General features: G+C 35.0%; 1 protein-coding gene across 8 annotated transcripts in view; it reads left to right on the forward strand.

Annotated features, from left to right (window-relative positions):
• KCNIP4 (potassium voltage-gated channel interacting protein 4) overlaps positions 1–12047 on the forward strand; it is a gene marked incomplete at its 5' end in the record, with an annotated part of 417536 nt that overhangs the window by 333811 nt on the left and 71678 nt on the right. The gene's annotated exons all lie outside the window — the stretch shown is intronic.

Consider the following 12047-nt stretch of genomic DNA (forward strand, 5'->3'; position numbering starts at 1 on the left):
TTAAGCACTGGTGGTTCTTTGCATGTTATTTATCCTCAACAGAAAATCTTTTTCTTTTTTGATTTAGGATTTTTAAGTTGTGTGATCAATCTCTTCAGTGAGCATGCCCTGGTACTTAATTTATCCAGGTTTTGGTGGTTTGGTGTGAGTGTAGCAGGCTCAGATGTCCAGGAAACTGCCTGGAAACTACTTTAAACTACTTCACACTGAGAAAACAGTTTTTATAGACTTATTTTTTGAATAATTCCCCTCATTTTTATTTCAATAAAAACTAGTCTTACCCTGTAGGCAGTAAGAAGCATTATTTAACAGCAAGTGACTCACAGTGTATTATTACTATACTACACAGCTGCACATTTCTGAGAAAAAAATGTACTTAATAGTAGTTTTATTACTTTAATCCTGTTCTAATTGAATTCATACATTACAGCATTGCTTCTGCTTTAGAGTGTATTTGAGAATGGTTAAAAGAGTCTAATTTTAAAAATTAATGGAAAAAAATTGTCTCTACCTGGATATTTTTAAAGATAAATTATATCAGTCGCATTTTATTTTCTTTGCCGTTGTGATCTTGTTGCAAAATATTTCTCTGAGTTGAAGCCTCAGCTCCTAAAAAATTATATAGAAGATTTTTGCTACAAGTCTTTCTGGCTCATTATGAAAAGAAGGAAGAAAGAATAAGGTACAATAATAAGTTAGAATGGAAGTTTTGTTTATTTTTATTTAGCAGTTATGGAGCAAAATGGAAAAAGCAAATTTTTCACAGAACTAAAACTCAGTAATTCATGGAGGTGGTAGGAATGTGAATTGACAGAATATGGTAAAGTTTCACCTGACAATGTTTTCTGATTATTTTATTCAATATCTATTTTAATATATGATAAATATTTCACATTTAAATGTTTTTAATTCCCGAAAATTGCAAGAACAGCAGAAGACAAAAAGGAGGAAATTAACAGAATTCATTTCAAATGTCTAGATTCCTATCTCAAACATATTCCTTCAACATAAATTTATTCTCTAGTCCTCCTAAGTGGTTAGTGCTTTTCAAGATCAGACTATGGAAGATTTAAAAGCAGACAGAAGTACCAAACTCGCTTTAAGCTGGGTTCCAGAAAAACTCAACGGTGGTCGGTTCCTAATGGAGAACACTTATGTGAGAATTCACATCTTCTGAAATTTTCCACCGAATCTGTCTGCCGAAATTTAATAATGGGGTGGAAAGCTCTTTAAAAGTAATTAAACTAATCTTGTACAGAAGTTAAGCCACAAAGAACTGTTTAAGTCCTTGGCGTAAGTCGTAAGTTGGATGTTTGTAGTGCCTGAACTTCTGATTTTTCATACAGGTGTATATGTGTATGATTCCTCTTGCACATTTTTTTTTTCCAATTAATAAACTTCCTGCTTCTGAAACATTGCTTTATGATGACAACAGACAGCAACCTAATTTGTATGTATAGTAATTTCATTACAATTAAAATGAGTTCCTGACTGGTACACTTTGGGGAAATTATTAATCTTCCTTGAATTACCATATCTTTAAATGTGTAAATGTCTATCAGATATATGAAATGAATCACGTAGCATGATATTTTTAACAAATTAAGGGGGCATATTCTGTGAGTAATGAATAATGCAAGTGTACTGCATATTTACTTTCTGTAATACTATGATTATGTTTTTGCAGTAGATGTTGCGATTTTCTAAGAAACTATTTCTGCAGATTTTTTAATTTAGTTGTAAATTTCTCCTACCCCCCCTTGGTCCCCCGAATGCTAGTATGTGATCGTAGTTTCAGCTAGCAATCAGCTGCTTCAGCTTGTTTTGTGGAGGATCAACAGACACTAAATGCTCAATAACTATATTCCGTTTAATATCTGTCAGTTCTTCATATGTTTGACACCAATCAGGTGTTTTGTCATTCAACAGCAGGATCCAAGATAGAAAGTATCTCTTAAAGTGCTATTTTAAATATAAATTGAAAACTTAGCTATTTTTCTTCAATCACTACAGCTGTCATCCTGTGGTTCTCAGACATGCCATGATTGTCAGTTGCAAACAAGAGGAAGATGGGAACAACCTCTGAGTAGCTTAGTGACATCTTATTTCTTGCCCTCTATGCAAAGCAACACATTAAAGGCCAAGTTGTAATACTAAAGTGAGAGTTAAAATTAATTTTTAAAAACATGCATTTCTTGATGTCATGGCAGCAGATGTTTTAATTTAATAACTATCTAGAAATAGTATTTTTGATGCTACTTTTTCTTTCCTTATCCTCATAATAGTGTGAGAACATTAAAAAATAAATAACAAAAATGAATTCAAAGGTTTGTGATTTACAGCTGTTCCTGGAAGGGACAGATTCATAGGAAAGGCTGGGCTGGGATTAATTGTCCTTCAAAATTTTTATGGCTATATGATAAGGTACTAGATTATGAAGGTGTCGTATGCAGTGGAAGTGTAATAGTCTTAAAGGAGGAAAGCAGGACTCAGTAAGTGCATGTATGTCAAAGACATCACATGACAGTCCCATAGTTTATGACCATACTTCAATGATTTATTTAAAACGTAAAAGTTGAGTCAAGATGATCTTAAGATTGATTACAGGACACTTTAATGGGGATTTATTTTGTTGTACATTGTAATAAAGAATAACAAAAACTTCATGGAGCAGAAATGATCTAAGTATTGTAAATGTTAGCCACCAAGAGAGTATTTGTCCACAAATTCCTGAAACACCACTAGGGACTCTAATTAAAAAGTATCACAGAAAAAAGAGAAAAGAAAGTATGACTAATTTTTTAACTCCAGAACTAAGCTGATTTAATTAATTGAAGAATAAAGGTCATTGTCTCTCAAAGCTAACTGAAAAGGAACAACTTCTGTCAATATTTATTGGATTAGACTTTTCTATTTTCTCTAAGCACTGAGTACTGTGGAGTTCTGCTGCCTTACCTGCCTTTAGCTATTCTCTGGCTGGATCTACAACGCATCATTGCACCCATTCAAAGCTGTATCTTACCACCCATTGGACTAATACTGGATTGATATGACAAATAGCCAACCAGGCCACTGACCATACACTGATGTGTATGAGATATGTTGCTCTTGAGACAGATAACCTCTTTACTCCCCTTTTCCTGTATGTATTTAAAATATATGCAATGCCATGTAACACTTCAGCACCAAAGCAAATTTCAGACAGCACAGACTGTTAGGAATAATATTTTCACTGTAATCGAAATTAACTTTAGGTTCAAAAACCTATCTCTTATTATTCCTTCTGCAAAATTATTTTAAATTAGGTAAATAGACACTGAGGCATTTTACCTGTTACATTCAAATAAAGGCAGTGAACCATATGCTGGTTATTTTTCTGAATACCTATTTCGTTTAAAAGCTATTTTAAACAAGAAAACACAGTTGTGATAATTCACAGTATACATTCATTATGTATAGCTACTTGGGGCCTGTCCTGCATTTTTCTGCCAATTCCCATTTCCCTGTGAAGAACCCTTGATGATAATTTTCATTGTTAAAGTCACCAGGAGTTTAGAATACACAAGAAATGCAGAATGAGTCCTTCTCATTGTTATCAGCAAAACAATAATCTTCAGATAATATGAATAAATTACTGTTTTTCAGAGTATAAAGGTCATCTTCTACCTGTCTGTTTTTTACGAAGTGAAGTTGTCTGCTTGCTACTGTTAGTTTAATAAGACCTATTAATAATGAATAACTTTTTTTCTGAGTAGAAAAAAAAATAACTGTCAAAGATTTTTAGTCTCCTTTTCAGATGATGCACAGATTTATCAATTCACAAAATTGCATTCTGAAAAATGAGACATTTATTGCCATAAAATATTAATTGACTTTTGGTTTTGATTTTGTTTTTCCTTTTTGTGTGTTTTGTTGGTACTAGCACAGATATAGTAATTGAAAGACATCTTTGTTTTAAGCAAACTGCTTTGTCACAGTGGCCAACTATTACAGAAGCTTTGAAGAAATCTACCTTTCTGGTCAATTAATTTGTAGTAAAGTCACCTTTTGGCTTCTTCTGCAACCTTTAATCTTTCCTTGGTTACAGCCTAGCAGAGAAAAATAGCTCAGCAAGGGTAATTGATTTTGTTAGGCTCTCCCAGCTGGAACATGGCGGCTGCCACCCAGACTTGCAGCTGTGCAGAGTATGGGCCACTGAGCGCAGCGTCCAAAAGCAACACTGGTGAAACCACCTCTGTCAGCTGTCAGTTCCCCTTGACAGGCACAGATTGGACAACATCCTGAGCCTAAATTACCATCGTGAAAATTTGCAGAGAGCAAATTATCTCTAGAGCTTTCACAGCACCCAGTGTCAGGCTTTCAGAGCTGAGGCACCTGGGCAAGGGCACAGCTCTGCCTGGGCCTCCGCAGGACCCTCTTCCACAAGACAGAAGTGGTATCTCTATTCCTGGGGAGGAATGGCCTGGAAAAAACCCTCATATGTGGCCTGGAAGCAGACAGCCAGTCTGGCAAATAATTGAATCTTACTCCCTGCCTCTCTGTGGGAGACATTACTCATTTTTCCATCAGACTTTGTTACAAATTTGAACTGTTTCAACTGACTTGCCTACCATTATCCAGTTAGCTCTTTTAATCATTTTTCCATTCCCATGTCAGTCATCTCCAATAAAGCAGACAGAATTTGTATTTTTACAATTCCTTCTCCACCATTTTCCTAGAATGCAGCTTAATTAACGTTAGCGTTTCACACTCACCTTCATATTTTTAAAAATCAGGCCTAAAGGTGGAATGTGAGTGTCAAGTGCTGCTGAATGCAGCATTGCGAGGCAGTACAAACCAGTTCCAATTTCAGACATCTGGAGAGCTAAACCTTAATATAGACTGTAATATGTGTAGAGGCAAAAATATTGCTAGGAACATCTGGTAAATACTCTTCAAGAATCAGGTTTTTTGAACTCTTATGCTTTCAGAAGCGTAAATTCTTGCTGTGCTCATTCTTCTACAGTAGTCCCCTCAAAATGGGTATTTGTATCACTTGACTAATTTTTTGTATCAATTAGTTGGTTATTGCATGTAGCAAAAATATATTCTATGAAGCTTAATATATAAAGTGAAGCACTTCTGCTCCTCTTCAGCAGCATCAATAATTTTTGAAACAATTTGCTTATTGTTTCTGCGCATGACAGCGCATTTTCTATCAGGCTATTTGGAGAAGGCTCCAAAAATTCCTGCACAGTGTAACTCTATTGGTTTGTGTTCCCTGGATTTACTGACTATAACTCTTGATCTGTGCATTCAGTCTGTAGCAGTTCAAATATTAAACAAAAATGACTCTGCTGTTTTATTTACTGCTAAATGCGTAACTATCTTTATGGCTTTGTTCTACCAAACTAAGTGATGAGTTTAACTGGTGTTAGTTACTTAATACAGCTAAACCTCCACAGAAACTGCTTGTCCCTGGACCAGTGGAATTCTTCCAGCCAAACAAATGATTGTTTAGGATGCTACATTTTCTCCTGATAGTCTCAGGTTTTTTTCCACAACCAACATTTTTGCTTGCTCACCAGAGATACAGATAAAATTACACTCATAAAATCTGGCTTAATATATAATGATTCAAATACATGAATCTTTGGTATAATCATGATGCAATGTCAGTTTTCACAGGATTTCTTTACAATTTACAAACCAAAACTGTTCTGGAGCTGGAATCTAATCTAGATTGCATTTAAAAAGAAAAAATAAATATTTCTAAGCTTTTCTGCAGGATTTCTATTTAATGTTTTCCAATCCAGATTCTTTTCACTGTTGTTTAGTTTTTTCAGCGTTTTCCTGCTGTCTTCTAACTTCAGATTCTCAAACTACTGCTTCAGACAGTCCAGCTCTTATCCCCAGAGCATTTAATTTGGGAAGACCTTTCCTTCATGTTGCCTAGATTTTATTCCCTCCTCTCAGTTACGTTTACCTGTGTGCCTACTGCTGGTAAAATCATGTCCATGTTTGGCTTCCTTGCATTCCAAACCTTTGAACTAAAGGAATTTAACAATAAAATTGTAACAATTTCTGCTGTGTTTTGTGAACCATCATTTTAAATATTTACAATTGTGGCCAATTTTAGTAGATTTTAAAGGGTAGTCCAAAGGTCCGTTCAAGTAATGGGTAGCTACCTGGTAAATTTCAAATCCCAATTTCAAAGCTGGCATAGCTTGACAAAGGTCTTCAGGAACATTTTAAGTCAGGAAAACAAGCTGCATTTTCCTAGAAATGGGAGTAACAGCAATGCTTCTCCACAGAGTATGAGAAATTATGGGAAATCTTAGTTCAGATGCCTTCCGATTCGTAAAATTAGAGTCATAACCAAAAACAGGCTATCAGAATGGGAATGATAACAACTGGTAGCTTTGTCATATGTGAACATGCAAGTTAACAGGTCTGGTTTTATGTGTCAGACAACAACTAACTTGTGTACCTAGGGGAATTATTAAAAAAAAAAAAATAATTATTTCTGTTTCTCATCCTTCTCCTATCCTTCCTATGGAAAAGACCTCATGTAGTACTTGAACTGTTATCTACTGCTTGTCACAGCACTATTTCCAAACCTCCCAATGTACTCCAGCCCAAAGGAAATGTCTCAAAAATATGATTAAGTATGCTGCATTGAAAGCACATAAAAATGCGGGTTTATTGAGCTGTGACACTTTTCATTGATTCAATACTTAGGAAACTGCACAATCAACTACTGTAAAATCATGTTGGACTTTTTGCTCATTTGCAAAAGGAATAATTGAAGTTGCTGTACAAAGCACAAATATTTAATGTCATTTAAGTACTGATGGAAATGCTGGTAATGAGACAGATGTAACTAAATTTTCTAATTTATTTACAAGTTTTTCTCATTGAAAAAATTATTCAAGAAAATTTACAATATTGTGATGATTATATGTGTTGCAACATTGACCATCTCAATAAATAACAGAGATAATTGAATATATTATACAAACTATTTCATACAAACGCTTATAACACAGATTGACTAATTGGAAAGTAATATATTTTACAAGTTCCTCTTTGAGAAAAGCTAAACAAAATAAATTGATTTAGCAAGGAGCAAACTTTTTCCTTGGAATCAATTCCTTTTTTTTTACGATAAATGGTGAAAATGCTGTACAAAGTGCTGAGAGGAAAAGCTAGATTTACTATTCTTCCAAAGCAGTCTGCAGCTATAGTTTTCAAGCTTGGATTTTACTATAGATACAGCTGCCAAGGCAGAAGTTATCTTGACTGTCAAGCTTTCAGTTCTTTTCCAAAAAGATGATTTTATCAGCAGTATTTGTCAGTGAGCCAGAAAAATCTCATCTGTTTGAGGGAGAAATCAGTTACTCTGACTCAGAGACAACTAAATTTTGGAATTTGCCTGAAGCCAAAGGTCCAGACCTAATTTAGTGATAGCTTTTTATCAAGATTATGAGGCCATAATGATTTTTTGTATTTGGATCCATTATGGTAAACAAGTAGATGTTTACCGCTGTCCAGTTTTTCAATTACAATAAATTCTAACTTTTCTACATATGAGGTTCCTGCTTACAGTGAAAAAAATGGTATCTTAGTTATTTCTAAATGTATTTCCACACATTACAAGAATCAGTCTAAATAAGAGTTGTCACTATGACTAAGGTTTATGTTAACCTTTGTGAACCTGAGCTGTAAATGTCTGTTATGTGTGCAGTGACTGGTATTCAAGATTAAGAAAGTGTTAGAGAGTAATGTAAACAGATATATTGTCTTGTTTTCCAACTGCATTCTTCCTGTCTATGTAAAAATATGTTGGTCAAGGGAAAAGACTGGGTATCAGATTGACATTTTCATTTGAGACCTTAGTAAACCAAACAAGAAGATACATGTGATTTTCTGATCAGTGTTTATAAAAATATTGTGCTTGAGCTTTTACTCCTAAATGAGATTGTAGTATTGTCTGACCTCAAAACTGGTAATGTAGACTTTCCCATGGTGCAAGCCTTGGTAATAACATGCCTCAAACGTCACTGAAACCCTATGCAGGGTCTTGAAACATTTCAGCTGACCTTTATCTTTATAAAGAGATTGCTTACAAGAATTTGGTGCTGCAGAGTGCTAACTGCATTTCTTCTCTCCAGGAAAATATAGAAATGCATCAGTTAAAAGGCAATTATTTCAATTGAAGTCTGTGCACTTAAAAGCAGCTGAATGAACTGTGCTCAAACTTAGATAAAACTTCAAGTCAGGATAGCATCAGAGTAATTAGCACTTGTCAGAGTCAAATATATGGTTATCCATTAGACCTAATTTGTGGTGTTGTCTTGGGTTTATCTTGAAAACTATCAGTGATAAAGATGACAGGTACATAGTCAACACTAGTGAAAATCAAGAGTTCAGAGTCTGCGTGTCATTAGCATGTTGTGTCACTGTATTATGGAATAAAAAATTAAAGAAGATGGCAAGAAGCATTGATTATAAAAAACCCTTATATTTAAACTAGGTCTGATGTTGCTTCCAATGTACCCAGAAATGTGCATTAGTCATCATTATAAAGAAACTTTTGCCAGCAATTACCGCAGAGTGATACATGGATACTGCAGTCGTTTCATAGATGCACAAAAGCCTTTGCTCTGCAAACCATACATTCTGTTCCTGATTTGAAAAAAGCATAAATCCTGCAGACCTGTGAGCACATGGCTGTGTTAGAGATGAGGTAGCGGCTGGATTGTTTTGGAAATTTATGGTCTCCAACAGACCATGTTAAAAATGTTCTATATTGATATACAGAGTCAGAGTTGCTCTGACACAATAAAAATCTATTTAGGCTATGGTATTAGTGTGGATTAATATTGTGCTGTAGCTGGTGCAGAAATGGTGTCTATCTCATATATGATTCCTCTTTTTAGAGAACGTAATAAAATATTCAGGCACTCTACAGATGTAGTCTGTGAGGCTACGAAGAAGAGGAAGAAGTGCTTCCAGAATAGCTCCTGGGTGTTTTGTGAGCCACTCTGATAGTGTCAGTGCTTACAAAGAAGTATTATCACCTGTGGAAAAGGCATGAGAGATTACTAGGTGTTTCTGAAGCACTGTTGTGTCATGAGCTCTGAAGATTTTCTTCTACTGTACCTCTTGCTTTAAGTTATCTCAGTCATTTCACTTTATTTATGTGAGCAATTTCATTGCTGTTCTATCTTGGTCTAATACCAATTGGCATTTCCAATTTCCCTTCTTCAACTCATGCCAACCTCTTTTTCTACTATCGGATCAGCAGCATTCTAGTTTTTTACTGACTTAAAATTATGATGGCATTTATTTATTGATTTATTTATTTTCTGCTAGTGTAGGCGTAAAGATATATAGAGCTCGCATAAATTCTGATACCCTTTTAATTTGCCGCGGATGTACACCAGATTCCGGGCATGGTAAGAACAAAACAGGAGGCAGATTTCTACTATTCTCCTCCCAAGAAGAAAATTGCAAATATTGTTTCCCGTTACTTCTTTACTAAGAGGTGTGTGCAATTGTGAGTGCCATTTGGGACTTTAAAATGCATATACCAAGTTAGCTGCATTCCTCAGTTAAATCTAGTTGTAGTGTTTTTCTTTGCTTGTATTTTTTCTTCTCCTTCTGTCTTTCATTCTGGCTTTATTAATATTTCTATTGACTGGTAGGTGCCTACTGACTTGATTTTCCAATGTATTCATCTCTGCAATCCTTGCTATAAAAAGATAGGCACAGAAGACAAATGGAGTGTGGTTTATTATTCTTACTTATATATAAGACACAAGAAGTTATGATTTACCAAGATCTCTTTCAAAGTCCATGACAATGTCAGGAATTTAGCCTTTATTTCCTAGTGCTTGTGATACCAGTTCCTACTGGCCGAAGAAGCAATCAGGAATATTCTGTGTTAATGTCTATTATGCTTATCTGCACACCAGCAGGAAGGAGATTTTTCTTTAAGTCTGTTTTATGTGTTTCTGTGACTTATGTCCTGATGACAGAGCAGAGCAGATTTCCTGTAGTTTGTATCTTGCTCCATTTACATCTGACTAGTAATGAGCAGAGTTACTCTGAGTGTATGGTTTATTGGGAGAGAAGCTTTTCAGTCAATGCCTGAAACACACTGAATCTCTGAAACATCAAAGTGGATGATACAGTAAAAACTGGGAGACAACCTATATGAAGCTGGAATATGAAGTAATGACAATGTGAAGAGAGATTGGGAAGTTGAGCTGTGTAATTATGCAGTATCTTATGCATGTTGTGTGAAGCTGAGATTATGGATCTAGGACTAATGTGTAATATGTTACTGTGAATCACTGGTTCTTTGGTAAATGTCCATGTGCATGTTTTACTACATTATATGTTCAAGGAAATATGAGATGGTAAGGTTTTGAACAGAAAGTCTCCTCTAAAGAGAACAGATAGGATCACACCTGTCTTTGGTAGACAGGCATATTTTGTATTACCACTAATGCAAGAAATAGGGTGGGATGCTGAACTCCAAAAAATGTGAGAACTGAACTGTAACTCTTGAGGACTTATTTTACTAGAGTTCATTCATTGCTAACAAAACCACTGAGCTAAAATGTTTGTATTAATTTCAGAAAAATAAACCCAGTGTTAATTAAACATAACGTAGGATGGGTGTAAGGAACACAGTCTTTATTATATTTTCAACAGGTTTATGCAATCTGCTTTTTCTTAACAGGTATTTGAGGTATTTTTCTTAGCTAAAAGGGAAAACAGTTTAGATGAATAATTTGACAATTATAACAGGAGACCTGCAGCCTCAAAGTCCAATTTATGTCTAAAGATATAGCCAAAGAGTTATTTTTTAAACTGTCAGTTTAACTAACAAGCAATCAAAAAGCTAAAAGCTGAAAATAAAATACACATTTTTGACTGAAATGTAGCTGCAGTGTACATACAACTGTGAAGAGCAGCCAGTGAAAAAAGGTATGCAAAATTATTAAATATAAATAAGAGTAGTCACCAAAAAAGCTAAAATCCTTTGTTGTTCGCTATTTATTTTTTCTGGTATTTCCTCAGAGCTCTATATATACAGAAAGATATTCAAGTAGTATCACTTCATGTGTGTACTTTGACCAATAAAGCTCGTAATTAAGCATCTTTAAAATCAGTAGATTATTTGGCCAAACCCTGTTTTTTGTCCAAACCATAACCCATACCTGCAATTCAATGACGTTCACTGAACAGTGCTAAAGGAATTGAAGATGTTGCAAGGTGCTAACAGGACAATAAACCCCAAGGGACTAAAACTGAAGCCAGACTTCAGTCCTGCTCATTTTCACAGAGGCTTCCTTCCCAAAACTCTTCTGGAGCCACCTACATTGCATCAGAGACATGGCAAAGCTGTGTCCCAGTTTTTCTCCCAAACCTCTGCAATTCACCAATATTCATAGTTAAAATTACTTTAAAATGAAGGTACTTGTTCTAGGTCACAATAATTACTGTGGTGATTTAGGGAATACGGCTATGTATAATTTCTGAACTCATGCTGAGAATATGAACTCTATTTGTATCTGTGTCAGGCTGCATTTTCTACCTGCATTTTGGAAAAGGAACTTACAAAGGTCTATCAGGCTTTGATTATCTTTATTTGCTGAAAGCATTTTTGAACAATTTTGAGTGTTGCCACAGGTGTTCTTTGATCATCTGAGAATGGTATTAGACATCATCTGATGAACATCCATGGAAGTTATAAAAGACAGTTTCAGATCTGGTGTTTTGTAGCTAAGGATAGTAGACAGTAGATGAGAGAGAATTTGTTAAGGAGTAAAAATTCTTGTCCAACAGGCAAGGGAGTACCCTGCACTACTTTGATACAAGTAGGAAGGAAAAATTCATTTTTAAAGAGATGGGATAATTTTTTACCTGATTTGTTGTTGTTGTTGTTGTTGTTGTTGTTGTTGGATACTTAAGGTCAGGACAAAGTATATTGGAGCTTTTTATGAGTTCCTCAAGGACATAAATTGCAAATCAAGGCATCAGTCAAACTGGTC

This window comes from Streptopelia decaocto (genome assembly GCF_964273445.1).
Source record: "Streptopelia decaocto genome assembly, chromosome: 4".
Lineage (NCBI taxonomy): Eukaryota > Metazoa > Chordata > Aves > Columbiformes > Columbidae > Streptopelia > Streptopelia decaocto.